Genomic DNA, 23,158 nt, shown 5'->3' on the forward strand with positions numbered 1-23,158 from the left:
ATTTCTAAATTTAGTATTTTTGTGTTTTTCAGTTTCTAAAAATACTATCAATTACTGAGAAAACATTCTAAAAAAAAATCTCTTTCTGGGATGAATTACTGCAGTCTAGGTAAGGTACACATGAATATGAATGTATGAGTCACCTTTGGTCACTCTTCTCTCACTCACATTAAAGAAAAGGAAGAATTTAAGACAAGCTGATAGTTCTCACATTAACAAAACAGAGAACATGAACAACAGATACACTACCACTTCTGGAAAAGCTGTCTGTACTAAAAGTGACTCCTTGCTTTATATTATTGAATGACAGTACTTTAAGGTTCTTTTGAACTTCTGAGAAACATTTTTAACACTGCTTCTGGTGGCAGTCTACAAACATTTTTAAACATTTCCCTGTCTCTGCAAAAGGGAAGAATAAGCTCCAATAAGAAAAGCAAACTGCCAGTAGTTTATTTCAAAAGGATTTTCTTGCTCTAAAACACCTTTTAGGAAAAGAATTAATCTCAAGGCTAGGAGCTACATTGTGTTTTGTATTTTAGTAACTTTTTCCACAAGCTTGTAAAACACAACAAGAGAATGGCCAAGTGACAGATTTGCAGTGGGAGCTTTTAGTCCTCCACAAGGAAGGATGGTGGCCTATCAGTAAATGTAGCACAGCAAACTCGCCTGGTTTACTCCAACTTACAGAGAAAGACAAGGGGAAAAGCTAAGTCACAATAGAGGTTTTAAGCTTTGTTGTACAATAGCAACAGATTTCAGCTACTGAAAAGGCATTTATTTCTAGTCCCAAAGTGTTTGGAGAAAAGAAACACTGTTTAAGTAAGTGTATTCAGAGGTGTTTTTCCCCATAAAGGACAGCTTTAGTCTGGGGTGGTAGATTGAGGAGTCAGAATACAGGAAGGCAGAGGCCACAGGTGTTGATATGAAACTGACTGACAGAGCTCACAAAGGCTTGAGTCTGACTCAGCAAAGGCTGCTATCCCTTAAGAACTGCAGAATAAACACAGGATTAGCTCCACAAAACTCACACTGACTTGGCATTGGTAAAGGTGGACCCATGTGGTCATCTGGATGGCTTGGCACAGACTTTGACCACCTTCTGGCTGGTGGGAGACTCCCCAGTCTTATGGATGTGGGCATCATTCCTAAGGAGCTTCAATCAATCTGGACAACTTCCTACCCTTTCCCTTCCTCTTCTGGCAGAAGATAAAGCATGTTTAGCAGCTCTTCTCACAAGTGTTGATTCTTTGCCAAAGGTTCAGTGATACTGAGGGCAAAAGGAACATTGCATTGCATTCTGTTGGTTGTTGTGAAAAGCCATCTTCACTTGAAAGCCTTTCTAGCAAGAGGGCAATGAGCATGGCTGTATTCTCACTGAACTCTCCAGATAAAAAGTGCAAAACACTCTGGGAAGTGCTGTGTAATCATAGACTATTAGAGGATGAAATTCCACTGCAGTGGATCACTACATATGAAGACATATGTTATATTGGGTCATCTCTTAAAAGACAAGCTTAGCTCCCTCAGTGTTTGCAGTAACTGGTGTCAAGCACTGCCAAGAATAACAATAAAGAAAATAATATATAATCAGTCAAAGAAAGAGAACAGTCTCCAGAGATTCATCTTCTAGCAATTTTAGCTCATCAGAAAAAAAAAGTAGGAAATGTCTTTAAAAGGATTCATGATATTTGGGATAATCAAATAAGAATAAATATCAAAGTTAAAACAAATATGAAGATTCAACTTATAGGGTCAAGATGTTTAAAGAAACATATCCATAATGACTGTAAAGAAAAATGACGGAACAGCAATTCAGAGTAAGACTTTCCAAGAGTAAATAAAGGTTTTGTAGAAAAATCAAAGTAGGAAATAATACTGGTCCTGAGACAGGGTTGTCCCTCCTGGCTGCCAGGGCACTGCTGACTCCCCAGGACCCCCAGGTCCTTTGCACTGCTTTCCAGCCTCTCATTCCCCAGGGTATTCACACATCCAGGGTTGTCCCATCTCAGGTGCAGAACCCAGCACCTGCCCTTGTTAAACTTCATCAGGCTGGTGACTGCCCATCCATGTGATCTGTCTCTCTGCAGGGCAATCCTGTCCTCCAGGGAGTCAGCAGCTCCTCCCCGTTTAGTATTGTCAGCAAAGCTTCTTACAACACCTTTAAGTCCTGTGTTCAAGTTGTTTACGAAGATTTTGAAGAGCACAGGGCTGAGGATGGAGTCCTGTGGAACCCCACTGGTGGCAGATCACCAGTCTGATGTCACCCCAGCCACTGTAACTCTTTGTGCCCTACCCATGAGCCAGCTGCTATCCAGCTGGGGAATGGACATTTTTTCTAGAAGGATCCTGTGACAGACAGTTCCAACACCAAAAAGTGACCTAATATTGGAAAACAGACCAGAAATTCTAGCATTCAATGACAAGTGTGGCCTGGCGAGCAGAGCAATACACAAGGATCAGCTTTGCAGGCAGTTCTGACAGGGAAACTGAAGGCCACAATCTCCTACAGTCTCCTTTCAAAGGGGAAGGATGCAGGACTGGCTTTGGTCATCTAACCAAAAGTCATTCACCTGTTTACTAAACAGAGACCTGACAGAAATGCATCTCACCCTACCTGGGTAAATGGCAATGAGAGGGAGACTCCCCACAATTAGGTTTAAAAGAAATCCCTATATCAGTCCTGAGACAACAGAACAGACCACACCTACCCTTAACTTCAAACCTGAGCTCTCAACTCAAACTGAAAAAGACCAAAATTCAACAAAGTGAAAGTAAAGATGAACATATATTCAAGAAGCTAGATAAAGTTAATCATTTTGGTAAAGCTTCACTAAAGATTATTTAGAGGAGGATGAACAGGCAGAAGAGCAAAATTGAATGTAGCAAGTGAAAATAAATAAACCTCAAGTAATATCAAGACTGTTTTTTTATAAATAATTACCAAAAAATTCTGTTTTCTATTGCAATTAAAATTTGAGAAATAAGTGAATTCAATTAAGTAGTTCTCTAACTACGCAAGAACAATCTATGAAGGAAAACAGTATTTAAAAAGTAAATTAAAGATGGCAAGAAACAAAAAGATGCCAATTTACCCTTCAAATACTACACAGCTCCAGTCAGTGAAAGGACTTCTAAACTCCAGCAATTCATTGCAAGCTCAAGTTATCATCTGACATCTGATTATATGTAACCAATGTACCACTGGTTGCAGCTATCAGCACATGGCAGTGACCCTTGGACATTCCCACACTGATTAGTCTCTGAATTGGTATTCACTCCTGTTATACTTATTAAAAAAAAAAAAAACAAAACTCCTATGATAACATAACTTTTATTTCTGTGCATCTACCCTTGGCAGTGCCAAATAGATAGAATGAAAACTTGTTCAGAGCAGTTAGAAGCTAAAACTTATTGAAATGACTGACATTTAAAATGCCATAGTAAAGATGGCAGCACAGTATTAGTGGTTACCTCAAAATATCATCAACTAGTGAACAGTTCTTGTGAAGAATAAAAAACACCACTTCTCTTAGGCATAAAACCAGCCCAGTATTCAAACACAGCCTAAATTAATCAGAGAGCTGGAGCTGCTCTCCTCTGAAGACAAGATGAGGGAGTTGGGGCTGCTCAGCCTGGAGAAAAGTTGTTCCAGGGATGCCTCCAAGAAACTTCCATTATCTCAAAGGACCTACAAGAGAGTTTAGGGAGGGAATTTTTACAATACATGTATTGACAAGACAAGGAGAAAGGGCTTTAAACTGAAAGAGAGTAGGTTTGCATTAGATATTAGGAGGGAATTCTTAACTGTGCTCTGGAGAAGTTGCCCAGAGAAGTTATGATTTGGCAATGTTCAAGGCCAGGTTGGATGGGGCTTGGAGCAATCTGGTCCAGTGGAAGATGTCCTTGGTCATGGCAGGTGACTCAAAACAAGATGACCTTTAAGGTCCCTTCCAAGCCCAACCATTCTGTGATTCTTTGGTCTGTCCTTAACCACACCAGAGTCTTCTGACCCTTCTGTTCTTCAGTTTTCAGTATTGGTTGTGTAATCCCCTTCCAGCACAAAATTTGAATTGTTCAAATAAGCATCTGTCAAACCTCTAGGAATGGTTTGATATGAGTAGATGTGCCACACTATTTCAATAAGCAGCACTTTTTCAAAATATTACTAGAAATTCAATGAACCAAATACTCATAACCTTTACTGCTGATCACGGTTTTCAAGATTTTGCTAATTAAAATATTTTACTTATAGAATTTATAATTTCAAACCACAGCCTACAGGGTAGAAGATCAGGAGGAATGAAGGCTTATACAATGAGAATGGATAGTACCACAAACAGAAATTAGTGGTTTCAGACCCTGCTAACAATAACTGCTGTAATCCTGAGGCTGTGTGTGACCACCCACTCAACATTGCTACCTGGCTGTGTATCACAAACATTATTTCCATCAGAAATCATCTCAGAGGCCTCAAGCTTGAGACTACTTTTTGCCATATAAACCCACTATTTTATCAAATCTCTCGTAACAGAAATTCAACCTGCATACTGGTAATAATTTTTTTTTAAAGATGGTTCCAGCACTGCTTACAAAAAGAGACAACTCCTTAAATTGCCTTTATAAACAAAACTAACAAACTTATACCTGAGAAAGAGCTAAAACATGTGGGGTTTACACTTTAGCTTCACAGTCTAGTAATTTTTCTTGGCATCTTGGTTTGATCTGTTTATTCTTTTTTTTTCTGCAAAATAAGACAAAGCTTCCCAATGCCATAAATAACCAAAACAACAACAACAAAAAAATATCCCATTCCCAAAGAGACCTGCTACCTCAAGTTTTCATGTGAGCACAACAATGAATGGAGCATTTGGCACATCAAGTTAAAGAAGTTCTTACTCAGCCCTTGTGTCATCTTCTCCACACCTACCAAGACAGCAACTAAATCAGCAAGGCCTCTACAGCACTGGCCAAGAGACAACCCACCACATCCCAACCTGAATGAGCGAAGGAACATCAGAAAACTGACATATTGTCTTATATGAGGATTGAAGAGTGATATAATTTCTGTTCAGAACGATTCTTCAGATTATGCGCTGATAATAAGCTGGTTTCAGATCCTTAAAGGTGAAAACACATACTTTGAAAAAAATTCAGAACTCAGCTTTGGAAGTTGCTCAATGAAAATGATTAATTGCTGGATACAAGATCAATGCACAGGAGTCCTAAGGGCATAAATAAAGACACTAAAAATATTATGTATAAATACTTGATCTCAAAACTGCTGAAGCACCTGCTGCAGAAAGTATGGAATGAAAGCACCATCTATCAGCATAAGTTTCTGGATGTTAATGTATTTTTACATTAATCAGGACCCCGCTAGAGATGCTCATTGCAGTAGCAGTATTAGTTACACAGAAGAATTATCTTTCCAATCTGAATTAATTTGCCACTGTAAGTATATGGAATGCAGAAAAATTGTCTCTTGAACAGAGAAATAAATGAATTGGATCACCTCTCCTCTGGTTTCCTGTGACACATGCTTTTGCACACCAAGTTTGTCCTGGTTATAACATTTTCTTTTTATCAGTACATTCTAATGACACAACTAAAATCAATCATTGTTCTCTCTCTGTTGCCACAGACAGAGAGATGAATCTACCACAGCTTGAATTGCTATTACAATGTACTTAGAGTAAATTATCTACTCAGGAATGACAGAAATCCTGCCAATTAAACAAAGTTATTCTGACCTCTTGAATGTCATCAGACTATTGTTAGAATCATTGGCACACTGGATTTGAGATTTAGAAAGCTTAGGCATGTGTTCTGCCCCTGGAACACCTTGGTATACAGCTTGATTCTTCATAAATCCAAGTTGTTTCAAAAGGCAAAGATCAGACTGCAAGCTGCATGGACTTGCCATAGGATACTTAACTTGTAGTCATTAGCATTTTGGTCACCCACAGTGTCCCACTAAACCATTACCACTGTCAGGACGGGTTTTGCTTCTGGGCAGCATTTCTCTCAAAACACAGCTTTTTCAAATTCTGAACATCCTCTTTGTGCTGCTATTAAACCATTTTGCAAGAGCAATATTTCTGAACAAAGCACTCTTATCGTTGGGTAACCCACATTGCTGAAGGTTAGATGACCTTGATGGTGCTGCAACATTTGTAATTCTCCAGCACAATCAACTATTTCATGATAATGTCTTTTGTCAGAGAATATTGTAAAGCAATGAGAACTGGATTTTTTTTTCCCTGTGAAAGAAAAGATCTGCTTTGACTGGTCTACAAAGATGTTCATACATGGGTCACTGACTGACAAGGGAATTGTAAATTACTCGGTAATAAAAAAAAATAGTAGACATTTATATAGCATTGTACCTCACACACAATGACCTCCAAGCTTATCATAATAATTATTATTTGTCAAAAAACATAAATTGCAGTGCCCATCATGTCTTTCAACAGTTTTTATTTAAAATAAGCCATTAAGGAAATATTAGATTTCAAATAACCTCAATCAGTTAGCCTAGCATATTACAGCAGGTGTACAAACCACTCTGTAAATAAAATACAGATAACAAGTTAAAAAAAACCCAAACTATAAGAGATTAAATGCCATAAATTAAAATTTTGAGCAGGAAACGTGTTTCAAACTTCAAAAATTATTAGCAGGGAGGAAAACTGTTGCATGCTAAAAAGCATTACCTCATGTTTTTAAACTTTTCCTCAGAATCCCATCCACAACCACAGCAATGAAATGACAATGAAACAGAAATCACAGGAGTGAAACAACAATCCCCCCAAAATTTGGATCAGCATGACAAATATATAGAAGAATGAAAGAAATAAAAAGGCTGAACTTCTCATGTGTAAACATTTCCTGCATTAAACATTATTATTCCATAGAATTTGGAAAACATCTAGAACTGAGAGCACTTGAGCACTGACCTGGACTAGATGAAGAATTCCTGTGCCAGCTTTTCCTCTTACTCATATTGACAGGACTGTCTACAAGCTTAAATTCCCTAAGGATTTTGGCAACTCCCTGACCATGGGAAAAATGATAGACTAAACTGAAAGGGACATTCAGAAGTTATCTGGTGCAAAGCCACACACAGCAGGAGTGACTGCAGTCATGTCAGGAAGTTAGAGGGCTGTGTCTTGAAATAAACCCAAGCGCAATGTCCTTTCCTACTAACAGCTGTTTCTAGCCTTCAGAGCATCAAGCACTCACATTAAAAATGGAAATTAAAAGAAGAAATATTTCAATTGAAGCTAATATTTTATAACATCCAATCTAAAAATCTTCAGTGCAATAAAATCTATCATCTCACAAGTAGGGCATGATAGCAATCAAAACTAAGACACCCCAGTAAACATGTTGCAATAAACTGCAATGAAAGAAGATGATACATAAAAAGTGATGGATGACTGTAGCGGGGAAACCACAATTTTTCAAAGCATTGCTATAGTTAAAAGACAGTAACATCTGAGAATAATAATGACTAATTAGCAATATCTGCAGTACATTTCATGTTTAACTGGCACTGCTTGAGGAGAGTTAAGTCCTAAACCTTTAATATATCTTATACCATTGAAGATGATCGAGGGTCTTACACATAAACTATTACAGTCAAGAGCATAAATAAAATATATAAGGAATCACCTTTATATGTTCTAAAGACATGTTTTACTTTAGGTTACCAAAAATACTTACATAGCCTTACAGCTATTTAGGCAGTAGGACACAAAATGTATATTTATATATATATATTTGCACATGTGTACGCTCAGATGCACAAACAGCACAAGATGTTAAGTTTTCCTTCAAATACTGCATGAAGAAACCTAAAAACCCCTGTAGTTTAGATTTATTTTCTTGCTGTAAATTTTGAAATTTCACACACCGTGAAAAAAAGACGAGAAATAATCATATAAGTTTCTCGCGTGATATTTCATCCAAAGTAAAAATCAAGCATATAGGTTAATAAAATTAAAAGGAAAACCTCAGACACAAAGTCAATGTAATCCAGAAGTCTGGCTTTTCCTCTAAGGATGCTGCCTAACAGAGAAAAGGCAGTATTGACTCTTCTCTCTAGCCCCATTCCACTTAGACCCATGCAAATCAAGCCACTTGTGTAAAACAAAAATATCTAGCAGCCAATTTCTAAAGCATAGCACAGGAAAAATATCCAGCTACTAAAACCCTAAATGGCTTCAAAAATCTACTAGGCTGCTTTAGCACCAGCTGAACAAGGCTTACCTCCCTCCAGAAACCACAAAAGAGAGGATGACTCTACAACAAAGGCTGGACTACTTCAACTGAATCAAAATCTCTTCATCTACAGATGTAACTCTGAATGCTTAATTTCTAGGAGAGACCCATTTAAAAATATGTTTAACTTAAAAAGGTGCTAGTCTTAAAATTAGATTCTACTTTTTCCACAACAACAGGTTTCCTTATGAACAGAAGGGGAAAAACATCCCCCATAATCAAGTTTTCAATGTCATCAGGTCTGTCTCGATTGTGACAAAGAGAGCTTTCCCTCATCATAAACTGAAAACTAAAAAGACTTCTTAATTTAATGATTGATTTTGTGGTACATTCAGAGAAGGTAGAATCCAGTCCACAAGGGAACAAAATTGATACTGATCAAAGATTTCTCAGGCCATCTGTAAATATTATAGTAAAACGTAGCATCAAATTCAAACAGAGAAAAACATACAACTGATTCAAGGAATATAACAGGAATCAAAATGCCTTTGCATGCAAGCAGTTAAATGAGTTTCACCTGGGTTTCCTCCAACCCAAGTGAAATATGCAGAAATACAAGCTATGTATCAAATCAGCTGGTCAGAAACAGAAAATAAATCAGCAAAGAAAAAAATCTGCAAAGACTCAGAAGTGAGCTAACAAAGAAACATAGAAAACTAAAAAAAGTAAAACACCTGTTATCAGAACAAAGAGGTTACTCAACATTAAAACATTTTTTTAAACTTTCAAGATAAAAATAAAGAAGGCAAATATTAGGCAAAGAGATGCTCTCTTTTAACACTTACATGTGATGACAGAGCACATATTTACAAATTATATTGTGCCTTACTTTTTACTGATCCATGATTTGTTTATAATACGCCACTTCATAATCAGAACAGTTTGTTTCTCTTGTGACTGAAATTTCTGCAAACACAGTTCAATCAGAAAAGGGCTGCAATAAGTTGGTGCTACCTTTAAACTCACTTTTTATATCAGTAATATGCAGTTAAATGCATCTCACCACAAAGTCACTCATGCAGCAGCCTTGCTCTGAACCTACATGAAAAACTATTCCTTTTTAATCCACACATGAAGGAGAGCCTGTTTAACTGTAGAAATCAAAGGATGAGCATAGCACTTCCCTCTCCAATAGCGCCTATAAAAGATTAGCATGCCTTAGCTTCTCTTGTTGGGTGAGCTATTCAGGCTTAGAACAGACTTCTGAATGCATCATTTTAAGTAAAACAATTTAAGCAAGTCTTACTTACTCCCTTCTTAAAATGCTATTTTTGGAATGAATTGCCATTCAATGGAATTCTATTCCACCATCCAAACCCTGCAGTCCATCCGAGCTCCCCAAACTTCCTCTTGAGCCCTGAAATGGAGATTCTTTATCACCTTGGTTCTGCACACAAACCAGAATGGACATGTATCCAAAGTAGTTTTCTTTCAATGATTTTTTTAATGCATTTCCCAAATATTTCATTTTTCCTTACTTATTCTGCCTTGAAAGCACTGCTTTATATTTCTAGAAATATCTCTATCCTCATTCATCAATATATTTCTCCTTTCCTACTCATCCCCCAGGGTCAAGCTTAAATATCTTAAAATAGATCTCTTACAGGTATTATATAACACCAAAATACTTTTTCATGCACTTTCTTTGTTTTGTTTATAATAGGATAGAGCAAATTCTTAAAATATCTTCCAAAACCACAGCATTAATATACTTCTAGAAGGCACTTATTGGTTCTATGTAACTGCATAGTAACAAAAATAAGATGTTGCTCAGCACTGAAACACAAAGGGAGTGATAAAATTGATGTGAATCACTTGAATTAGATGCATCAATAGTTTAATAACATTGACAGCCTACAGCTATTTGTACTTCTTCAGTGAATACTTTAACAGTGAGAAGTACCAGGATGCACTGTGTTTTCATCCTAAGTTGTCTAAACTAACAACAAATAAAATTCATGCCAGGTCTGGGAAGTCGAGTAAGCATCCAGAGTGTGCCAAAATTGCATTATTGCTTCAATTGCAACCTAGCACAAATATCTATTTCCTATGCCATGGGACTAGAAATTAATAAAATCCCTTCTAATGACACCATTTCATTACAAAAGCCTACCAATGTTTCTGTGTTCTAGTTAAAAAGTGCAAAGGGAAAAGAAGGAAGGACAAAGACAGAAAATATCCGGGAGAAGGAAGAAAATTGAAGTTACTGCTTTCAAATTAATACATGGCTACATTAATATTTATGTAAGGCACCTGAAGGACTCAAACACCAAATTCTCCTCAGAGTTAAATCCTGGATCAGTAAAAGCTTAATCTTTTGGCATTATGCATTAATACTATTATTTATAAACACATAATTATATGCTAAATGTTCAAGCTAAAATCTTCAATTTACATGATGAAAAAATGCACCAAAGATAACTCATGACAGTAGAAAGACAGATGGATTTTATTCTTAAACATAAAAGGATTTTAAAAAAGCCCTGCCAATTTAGCAGTAACCTCTGGGATTCTAAAATTGTGGAGGAAAGGTAAGCCAAAAAAGATAATCATTGTGACAGATATAACTTCTATTTCCAATGGTGTTCTTTTTTTTTCTTTTCTGAAAGTATGTTTTGATTTCTAAGAGTTGGCACAAGTTTTGATTTAAAGAGTACTTACAGCTAGCTGATTAAATATTTGTGGTACTCAGCACTAAAAATAAAAATATAAATGCATAATGAATGAATTAATATATCTGTTTTGCTAATTCTACTAAAATGTCACATGAATTTTATCAGGTAAAATTCTTGGAGCAAGGAATGCACCCATAACTGTCTTGCACAGAGGGGGAGGGCTGTAACCATTAGGATCAACCCTAATCCAAACACCTGGAAAAGAGGAAGATTTTCTCAGCTGAAAAGATCCCAAGCTTTATCATCTTGCAAGGGGTTGGGTCAGCAGCACCCTGATACAACCATTCTTTCAAACTCTTTGGTTTACACTGCAGAGGAGCAAATTCCTCACTTCTCTGTCCACTGTCCAGCTTTCTCTCCAAAGAATAAAAAATATTTGAAGGCAGAATGATCCATTAGACACCAGATAAGTTTCTTCCAGCTGTCCTTGCCACAAGTCCAACATAGCTACATTTAAATATGAAAATGGCAAATTCTGCTACCACTTCTACAACTATCACTGAACAAGACAACAAGTGCGAGGCTAAAACCCCTAATCTATTCTCTAACCAAAATAACCAAGAAATCATCTTTCAGAACTAATACTCAGAGTCCTCCAACCCAAAAAAAAGAAAATCCCCAAAATCACTTTACACCCACGAAACACACAGGTCCATGAGGGACTTGAGAAGTTTTCTTGATAGCTGAATCTTCAGTAAATACAAAAGGAAACTACTGAGCAATTATGCAGAGCATAAGGTGCAATTAAGCATTTATTGGCATTTAATTGTTATTAATTGTGCCACTTTCTGTAGTAAATCACCAATTACACACAATAGGCTGAGTTTAATTGCTGTGCATAAAACCCACGTGTGTTTGCACACTTACATACACACATTTTCACAAACCCAGCTATTACATCTCATTGTTCTTAATTAAGATGGAAATCAAAACCACTATTAGAAGCTAATTTCCAATTTCATTTATTGGATAGTGAAAGATACACTTCCAATAGGGTATTTATATGAAGGCATCGATACTTTCATAATGAGGTTATTATTTTGCCCTCCTCCCTTCCACTGTTTGTGTTTTTAAAAGGAAATACAGTCCTTCTGAAGACTGTGGAACTGACACCCGTCATTCCTGGACACCAAAACTCTCTTGATCCTCAGCGGAGCTAGAGCTTGGGAAAATCACAGAAATTCTCTCAGACAACAGCTCCACACTGCCCCAGCAATGTCCTGGAACGCTGGATTGTCCTTGACCTCTTGCAGAGCCTGCTGAAACCAACGCCAATTACTGTCAGTTCTGTTGGTTTATTCTGCAGTGTAGGCACCTGTAGACTCTGAAATCAAACACAACTGCAATTGCTTTCACCCAGGTCACCACACAGCCATCAGCTGCTAACAACTGTTACTCATTACCTACTGAAAACCTGATCAGATTGACAGCACAGATATGGAAAGCCACCTTTCCCCTCCTCCTCAAATCCAGACTATCAATTCCTCACATTGAAAGGAGTCAGCCCTTTCCCTTCTTCAGAAGTTTGTGTTGCTCCCCAAATCCATTAAAAAAAAAAACTGCCATTAAATACATGTCTGTACTACATTAAACAAGAAGAAACACAAAGCAATTTGCCTGCAACAAAGAATATTCTCAAGCCACTTGTTCCTCAACAACACATGAAAAGAGCATTTACATGTACTGGGTAGGAGAAAACAGGGAGGAGGGAAGGGAGAGAATGAACTTGTGTTCTGGCAGGTTAACAAATTCAGATGCTGGTGGAATTGAGACAGTAAAACCTCAAGTCAGGTGTCTCTCACAATTGCACACTGCTACCAGCATTTTCCCAGTTATTTAAAAAGGGCTCTATCTCAGTCACGTTTGCCAATACAAGGCCCAAAAATACAGAATAGCAACAGCAAATTTTAGGCAATCAGTCTTTATGCAAGCTAATAAAGGAACAGTTCAAGTCTTATGAAGTATTCTGCTAGCCTAACTTCCAAACAACAATAAGGTGGAATATGCTGACATGTTCCCCCAGAAAGGGAAGTTCAACTCACACCAAGATTGGTGGCAAGGAGCATTTGTGACAAGTCACAAGAAGCTCAGGACTTGACAATGTGCTCTGCTGAACATCAGAGAGCTAACTTCTCATTATTTGCCAGGAAATTACTAAGCTCACATAAACAGCTTCCTTTTCATCTACTGCCCCAGGAGAGCCCAACACATCAGGACACAGACACATCTCTTCATCCTGCTAAAAATGTTCTTCCCCATGCCATCTCCCCAGCTTCCTTAGCAAGAGTGAAACATTCAGGCTAAAAATAATTTAATCCGATAATGATCATGGCAGACTGGTAAAAGTCCAATAATAAAAGAAGACAGGGTAAATGGAAGATGAGAGTCCAATAAAATACAATTGGTAGTTTATAAAACCCATCAAAATAAGACAAACAATCAAAAAGAAAAAGCCAAATGACACCTTAGTTAGTGGAGGTCAGCAGACGCATTTTTCACCCAATTTCGTCAAAACAGATAAAGTTCAGAGATCTCAGAGAACGAAATGATTGTCACAGTGGCCTTCCCTCAAATCAAAGGGAGATGTTTTAGCAGTGAGAAACACTGTTAGTATTAAGTTGTTAAAACTCTTACAGAATCTATTGTTAACAACTCAGTACTCCCCTCCTCTGGGCAAAACTAAACAAAACAGAATTCACTAAGTCTGTCTTCCTTTTCCCATTTTCCACGTACCTATATACTTTTCCTTCACACCTATGTAAAGGATATTTTATTTCATTTACCAATTCAGCTTTAAGGTTGTGACAGGTGTAATGGTCATTACAAGTAACAGACACACTATACTCAGACTATCACAACACATTATGACTGCCAATAGAAGTCATTAAATTGATGAAGAAGCTAATATCACTACAAGAACAAAACTGTGTTACTTCTTCCACCCCCATTTCTCTCTCAGTTTTCCTGTTTCTGGCTCTTTTTCTTACTGTTAGCAAGTGAATTAGTTATTGAATGGCTAATAAAAATAACAAGTCCCCCCAGTTGCACATTGAAAGTCCTCCCTTGTTGCACACTGAAAAATTTCAGGAAGTTGATTTTTTGTATCTCAAGGACATCAAAATCAGGTCAAGTAACTCATAAAACATCGTTTTTTCTATTACACTTTACTCTTCAACATATGTTAGTACTCCAACAATACCAACTGTCATCACTGATAAAAACATTATGAAACACTCCAAGGAAGCTATTCAATGAAAACAGCTGAAATATTAACTATTCTTCCTTAATATATTTTGCTTGTTTTAGTGGGAGATTAATACTTTTTTTCACTAATTAGGCTTATATAAAGGTTAACATGAATCTCCTGCAGAGTAACCTTTAGTGTAGAAGGGACACGCTACTAAAGCAACAGGTAAACAAGACACAACAGGGCTGAAATACACGAAGGTATTGAAGAAAAAATAATTTTATAAAGCAAAAATAGTGGACATTCCTGGCTAATATACTGGATCCCATTACTATATTTCCACTTGTTTAGTATTTCTGTCACGTCTTCAACAAATATTTTGTCCCAGTGCCATGATTCATAAAAATGCTTAAAAAGCTACTGATTCTCAGTGCTTATTTAACACTTAAAATAATTTCTTCTCAAGAAGATTTTAGATACAGGAACTAATTAGATTTAGGCTACTAATTTCTTTCATTCCATGAACATACATAGATACTCTACCATATGACACAATATTAATTAATGGGAATACATAAGACAGTGAAAAGCATGTTAGGAAACAGGTTTTTTACCATAATACAGCCAGCTCTGTTAAAATGAGAGATTTTAATAAAAAATTTCTTCCTTCTGATATTTTCATGTTCAAGCTACATTGTAAATACTGCTTGTTTGCAGTAGCCTGAATCTTATTAGAAACATTATATTTTTCAGTTAAAATTTAGGGAACAAACCCTACAAGCTGAAACACGAAAGCATGAAAACTGTTGCAAAGTTGAAGAGCAAATATTGAGAATAATGCAGAAAAAACCCAGCACACAAGTGAGACAGGGCCCGATTCTGACTTGAAGGAAGGAATAAAAATAGCTGGTCCTAAAAATAGGGAAATAGACACTTGAAATTGCAACTTTTGATGGGTAACAACCATGTAAAGTGTGCTGTCAAAATATGATTTACCCAAAGGACGTGTTTTCTCAATTAATGGCAGGCTAAAGAAGACATTGATGAAACTCCTCTGACAATCCACCTCTCTCCCTTACTTTCTCCAATGTCAGATTGAAATAAACAACATAAAAAAAGATCCATTGGTGAACATAGCAACAAATTGGATTATGGATGATTTTGCTATCTCCTACAGTTTTTTAAAAATATTTTCATGTGTAAGAGGAGGGCAATGACAGAAAAGGAAAAAAAAGGTGATAAAAAACAGCTGATCTGTTTCCATTAAAAAACCCAATAGTTCAGAAGAATTACAAAACTTGAATAATTCAAATTGTATTTCACCCTTAGATTATTAACACTTGCTGATGAGAATTTCGTGTTTTATTTTTGTCTTTTATAGTTTACAGCCTCCTCCATTCAGAAACAGGTTTTGGTGAAAAACTCTCTTACCACTACCTGCAATTGTGTCTTCTAATCTTGTTTCAAAGATTCACCCTTTAGTGAAAAAAGAAAATATTTTTCATAATACTAAGGTGGTTTTCTGTTCCATTTACACACCAACTCACACATGGATTTTTTTTCTGTAGAAGAATGCATCCCAAACTGATGAAATCTGCACTGTGTGACTCACAGAAATTCGAAGTTATTCTCAGCTACAGCAATCACCACTTCTATTGTAATGAACATTTCTGACCCCAGGCTAATAAAACCAGTGCCAATTAACAGCAACTTAATATTTTGAAAATAATGTAAGTGTGATGCAGGAACAGCAAATTCTTGAACATGTTACAGTAACAGATGTTCTGACTGCTTTTTTCTCTGTCATTTGCTTTCAGATGTTCTGACTCCAAGTCTTAGTGCTCCTATGTTCTTGTACAAAGCCTTGCAAAATCCAGGCTCCTGGACAACCCTAAACTACAAATAATGAATACCAAGGCATCATAAAAACTGAACATAAAATGCCCCAGCAGGTAACCATAATGACACTGCTTGAAGATTATAGTACACTAAAGCTTCAGAAGGTTGCATAATAAAATTGCTAAGTGATTAATTTAATATACCAATCGCTGCCACAGTGATTGCAGAGGCAAGGTACAAGCAGCTGTAGAATATGCAAAGGCCTGACTGGTACAGCCAGGTGTGAAGAAAACTGAAGTGAATCCTGACATACCCAAATACAGAACCACTATGAACTGCTACAGCTGAAGTGTAGGCTTCTTTTGTGGCTTTGTTGCCTTGCAATAAGGTCAAAGCAGAAATATGAAGCCATATGTTTTGCACTAGACCATTTATTCCACTACACACTAAACACTAAGTGGTTTCCATTTTATCAGTGCTACTGCCTGCAGCTTATTCCTTTATGTTATCACCACTGTAGTTACCACCTGCATTAAAGTTCCACGTTAAACATTTTCCTGATGTCTCTACACCAAAGGATCAGCTTCACCTAACTACATCTTCCAAACTGGATCTCCATATTTGTTCAACTTTCTCTTTATTATGTACAAGTTCTGATCTAAGCCTAAAGCACGAAGGCAATCATTGCTGAAGTATGACTAGAAATGGCTTCTTTATTCCACTCCTCACTGAATAGAAAGTTTCCATTATCTCCCTCAACATCTTTACTCTATCAATTTGACAGGGGCACATGGTTCTACACTCCACTGCCCTCAGTCCAGAACTGTACACAGCTTTTCTATCTTTTTCTAATAAAAGCATGATAAATGATATTGTCTAGTGAAAACTACTTGTCTTCTCTCATAAGCGTCATCTTCCTTCTAATTGCGCTATACTTTATCAAAATCCATATCAGAGTAAATATCCAGTGTCAGTCAAAACTTAGGTGCATGAAATAAAAAAGCTTATTTGAACAAGCAGAAAATGGAAATCATTACAGCACAATAAATGCTAAACTAGTTAAGCCAGGATGTAAGACACCTGTGATAAAATTTACACTATGATAGCCTAACGTTTTTTGACAGATCACTGTACCTGAAAAATATTTGTCTTACAGAGAAGCAGTATTTAAGATGCACTGTTCAAAGATAATTGGAACAAAATGGCAAATAGAAAAATGTTCACTCAAGGAAAGATTTTATCAAGCCTGGGATGGCAAGACAGCACACTGCTAACTGTGAAAGCAAAGCATAGCAAACGTCCAGGGAAGCCCTTGAAAGTACAACTGTACATAAACTGGGATCTCCTGCTTTCATCCCCTTGTGGATCCGGCAGAACAGACACCTCTGCAAATTTGTTTGGTCCCTGCTAAAAAGAGCTCTAATGTAGCTAATGGGGTCCTGGTTCTGCAGGGACCCAAGATACCAATTATGGTCTTTTGTACTTTTTCTCCTTACTGTCCCATTACATTTCTGATTTTCAGGCTTTAATAAAGTTGATTGTAGAGCATTGATGAACTGTGGTATTGTCTGGTGACATGTCCTGTGAACCCTTTTAAACCTATCACCTTTTACTTGTTTGCTCGTTATGAGATCCTTGAGGACTTAAGTTTCCCAAATCAAAGTAGGTACACACTGAAAAATTATACTTCTTTACATTCTTTAATTCACTGTAACTCACAAACTTGAATGGCACACCTCAATATTAAGAAAAATTCTGAAGAATTTCAGGAGGAGCATGGTATGACTGTAATTTCACTGAGCTGCATAAAAAAGACGAAGGTGAGGTCTTGACCAAACATTGTACTGAATAGCAAAACTGAAAATGTTTCATACTGCTGACCTCTCCCACACCACATCCCCTTATTCATCACATCCCACCCTCCTAACCCTTTCTTGTTTCCTTCCCACTTCAGGAGTTCAGTCCCAAACACACCATAGCTGTAGAGGGACACAGCTCTGGGGAAAAACCAGGCAGGCAGCGATGCCAGAGCAGTGGGTCTGTCTCCAGCCCCTCACTGCAAAGGAGTAGCTGCTGCAGAAATTACTCCAGGCTGGATTATAGGCAAAAAGAAAAGGAATCAGGCATAAAAGGCCAAATATTGCCAAAGAGGGGCAATTTAAACCCAGGATTAGTACTGCAGTTATCTCAAAACCACAGTGACAATCAAAATTATTAATGACAACAAAGGATACTTTCAGAATTCTGATACTACAGAGCTATTGCTGTGTTTCCCAGTGCTTTCTTATATGGACAATAAAACAGGCCTCTTTATATTAAATTGTCCCTTTAAATGTGAACTAAACCTATATCAAGTTCTGTTATCTCACCATAAAAGCTAAAAAACAAACCCAAATGAAGCATGAGCCTCTTCCTCTAGGTTTTATCAAGCCATTCTACAAGTACTCTTTTTCAGACAGAAAACAGAATTTAAAACTCAGTTTTTCTAGCATTCTTCAGACATATCCTACTAAAATCCAACCTGATCATACTGCAGAACTCAAAAAGAGTCTGTGCTCTTGGTATCACAACTGCTCTTTTGTTCCATTGAGCAGAAGATGATTTTGGCATTTTGGTTATATAAATTGAAGTATTTACCTACTAACATTTTATTCTTGAAATACTTAATCAGCCAACAGATTCTACAAAGCAGCCACTTTCATAGCTTCAGCTTGCTACTTGGTTTACCTTTAATACAGCCTCAGACAAGGAGAAGGCAGTCATTAACAGTGTAACTTTAAAAAACACCCTCCTGTGGCCTTATTTATCTGTGCTGCATACTCACTTTATTTGCTTGCCACTACTGCTCAATACTGTGTGCACAACCCATATGGTTACTTAAAGCACTCCCACAATAAATGAACTGAAAAAACTCAGAAGAGGAAAAAAAACACAGGAAAATAAGACACAAATCCACATCCGAATTATGGAACAAGGTATTCCTCATAATTTTATAACAAGAAGCAAATTAAATTCATTTTTGCTATTATAATTTTCAAAGTGTTCAATAAATCTATGTACGTCCTATATTTGCCACATCAAACAGAACTTAGATGGTAGAGTCCCTTCCTCAAAAACTAATGAGATCTAAATTGTTTTTAATTAAAAATTATAGTAACTGAGCTTGAAAATACAGTTTGGATGCAGAAAACTAAAATTGTTTGAATAATAAAACAAAAAAGTTTCACCATTAAACTCTTTCTCCATGGGAAATTATTTGTTTAACAGAGCAGGTGCTTAATCATTCCCTCCTGTTTTCACCCTTGGGCTTTGCTTCTGAAGCACCATAATCAAATACAAGGTTACAATGAAAAGCTGCTTCAGTGCCCCAGCGCACAGATCACATTTTCCTATTGAGCTCCCTGCCCTTTCCTACCTGTCCTTCCTCCCTCCCATCTTCAAACAAGAAGTACAGCTTGATCTTTTCCTTGATCTTTCTGTAAAAAGCAATCTATAATATTGACCTCTAAGAAGCTGCTAGCAATTAGATTTCCCGACGGATTACCAGAGTGAGGCCAGTGTTCGATGACTCAGGAATTGCAAGTATTCCGGGGACTTTTCTGAACAAAACTCCTGCACCTGGAATAGCTGCAGAAACACCTTAGCTGAGCAAGAGCCTTCAATCTACCTCCCTCTACAGCTCCAGTTATTGCTCCCTGTCAATCCACTCTGGAACAACCCTTAAATCCCACAGGTAAATACCCCCCAGCCACATTTTCTATTCCTTATAAAAGCATTCTCAAGTATGGGCACAGGGAGATGGGAAGTTTTCCTTTTCTTTCCTTAATGGAAATGAGGACTGCTAACAAAAAGACCACCATGAACAGCTGGGTCTCCAAGAAGGATAAAAAGAGCAGATCAAGTCCTGCCTACTCTCTGCATACAGAAATAATTTTCATTGCTCAATAAAACATTGTTATTCTTTAAGAAGAGGGCTCTCAGCCACTTGAGCACTGAAAAAGTCATACTCTTATACTCTCTTCCTTATGAACAATTATTTATAATATAGCACATCATAGGAGCTTAAAACTACATTCAGTAGCCATAAGAGGTAAATACTTCTTGAGCAATTTCTCAGTTAAAAATCATTTTCCCCACATATCCAAGCTCTGCTGTTCTTTAATAAGTGACTAAGCAAGAAAAACATAATTTGGCTGTTTTCCCACCTCGGGAGGACAAGCAACTCTTGGGGCCAGATCAATTCTTGGATGAATCCAAAAATTCACTCCATCTCAGACATTTTTTGAGGCACTTTTCCAGACAATTTTTATCTCCCAAATACTACAACAAAGCCTATTCAGGAGACAGAGTCAGCAGACCTCAGGCTGTCCTAACATCCCCTTTATTTTCACAAACTGAACCATAGGCCACTGAGGTGTATTGACCATGATACTTAAGGACTCCCCTGATATTTAGAATCTATAAATCACCTGCCTTTGAAGCAAGTTTCTTTCAGATGATGAGTGAAAAACTGGTTCAGTGTGTAGCCATCAACACACGAGTCCTCTCACAGACACAGCAAAGAATGCAACCTTTAGACCATAACAGCACCAACTCATCTAAAACTGAATGTATCCTGAAGTCACTAAGAGGTCTCAGACATATATTTGTATTGAAAAAGTTTTATTCTGGATGGATGTGCCAAACTGCTTGATGTTTTTTGGGGTTTGTTTTTGTTTGGTTGGTTGGTTTGGGGGTTTTTTGTTTGTTTGTTTTGGTTTTCTTTTGTTTTTTGTGCTGGATGTTAAATGAAGACACCTGCAAGGAACTGCAGCGCTCACTGTGTGCTGAACAATCTCCCTGGGTGTAGTGCATGGAAGTGCTTAAAGGAGGAAGCCACTTGGTAATTGTTTTCTCAGCTTTTTAAGTAACTGAGAAGTCCATCCATGCAGTAGACAGCAATTCTTTCAAGCAATAGAGTGGAATTGCAACTGTGCTTTTTTTTCCAATATTGCAGCCACAAAAAGATGATTTTTTTTTAACCTTTTCAACACAGCATTGGCAAAACCATTCAGCTTCCTCCTCTTTCATTAACTAAAAATCAAACAAAACCAACCTCAAAGAACATTTGTAGTGTTTTAGTCTAAGTTTAGTACACCAAATTAGGAAAGAAAAAGAAGAGACTAAAGAGCCCCCTGTAAAAAAAAACCAAACTTTCTATAATTCATTATGCATACATGTGCACCACAGACATGGTTTCATAAGTAAAAACAAAAGCAAAAAATCCACACCTTAAGATTTTTCTATCAGCAATAGGCTAAATTTGGTAATTGCCCGATTTAAGAATATTAGTTTCTGTCACATTTCCAAGTCCAGTGGAATTCCTAAGTAAGAATGTCCCAGAAAATTGAGATTTTTCCAGTGAGAGACCGTGCAATCAGAACAGAACACAGGAGCATAGGAACATGCAAATTTATAGTAGGCATTTATATAAAATTTAAGATTTAATCAGGTCTCTTGATTATATAAAGCATGTTCATGGTATTTCAAACACTGAATTATTATTAGGAAAAAAACCCAATTAAAAAACAAACAAAACAAACAAAAAAAAACCCACCCAGCTAAAAACAGAAAGCCACCTGACATTACCGATTGTATGATGCATTAGAGACTATTTACTGAATATCTAATCCAAAACAGAGTCTCAGAGCATAAGAGAATAATCTGCTTAAAGAGTTCACTATGGCAATGGAAAGCATCATCCTTCTTTGACTTTATTTGTGGAGTAAATCTTCATTTAAAAGAAAAGGAAGGCAAGAGGAAGGTATAATTTATCTCTGGGATGCCATGTGAGGTGAATGCACGATCATGTCAAAGATGGTAGAGAAAGTCACTTTACAGGGAACTGGCATGGCTGATTTTAATCTGTGCTATTGATTTTTGCACTTCTCAAAAGTCTCAATTAGCAGTCAGAATAAAATAATGATAGATTGAATTTTTCCTATTGAAAAACCATTCAGTTTGAATTAACAGAAAAGTGGTTGCAACAAAAACAGCTTACTAGCAAAAATACTAGCAACAATCCATCATCCAAGTGTGAAAAAAAATGTGACCTAAGTAGTGAGTCAAGAGAAGAAAGAGTAGGATGGGTTTTGCATACTCTGAATCTGGCATTTTGTCCCAGATGTAAACAGAAGAAAAATTACTCCAGGCTGGCACTGATGAAAACATAGCTAAAATGAGGAAGAAAGAGGACCCTTCTTGCCACTCAGTCATCTTTTGGGATTTGAGGAAGAGCTGTTCTGTCTTTGGCACTTGTGTGCTAGTCCAGATCAAACAAACCAGAGGGGGATGCAGAGGTTTTCAAAGTACTTGAAGCTCCTATTGATTTCTGCTCCTTTCTGAAACTGATCCAGAGTTTAACACCAGCATTTCTGCCCTCTCTCAGATTCCCCTTCATTTATCTTTTCTCCTTTTTTTTTTCTCTTTTCTTCATCTTTTCATTCCATGACTACCTTTGTGAAAAGGGTTTTGATTTAGCCAGTCAGGACTTTCTATTGCAACACTGCCATGAGTCAATGAGCAAAAAGCCCAGCAAAATCGATGACTAAGGGCATAGAAAGATGAATTTTGGCACAGTGAGCTGGGATGATTGAAAACTTGCTGCACCAGATGCTCATTACAGAGTCTGGCCGCTTCAGCACAAAGTTATTTGGACTTGCTGGGAGCTGTACTGTGATTTGAGGAACAAAAATTCAGACATCCTGTTAATTCAGCTGCAAAGGTGCTAATCACCAGTAAGGTGGCAGACATTTTAAAGAAATACATTTAACTTCTAGAGAAATAATTAGTCTGAACCCTAAAATGGGTTGAGCTTGGCAACTGTGTGCCTTGCCTTTTAGTGAGTAGTAAAAACCAAGCTTTGGCCACCTAAGCAAATCTGTCAATAGATGACTGCATAAACAAAAACATAATCTTCTTGTCATAATTTTTACAAATTTGCCTTATTCTACTTTCAAGGAAACAATCATTGATCAGAAAAAAAGTTTTAAGCTCATAGTGACTAACTTTTTCCACCCAGAAAACCTTCAGAAGCAAGACTTGTCTTACATCATAGAACAATCAAACCCAGAAAATTATCACCTCTGCCTCAAAAATGTGATGAGAAACATTTCAAGATACACTTGATTTGCCA

This window comes from Geospiza fortis, unplaced genomic scaffold, assembly GCF_000277835.1.
Source record: "Geospiza fortis unplaced genomic scaffold, GeoFor_1.0 scaffold72, whole genome shotgun sequence".
Taxonomy (NCBI): domain Eukaryota; kingdom Metazoa; phylum Chordata; class Aves; order Passeriformes; family Thraupidae; genus Geospiza; species Geospiza fortis.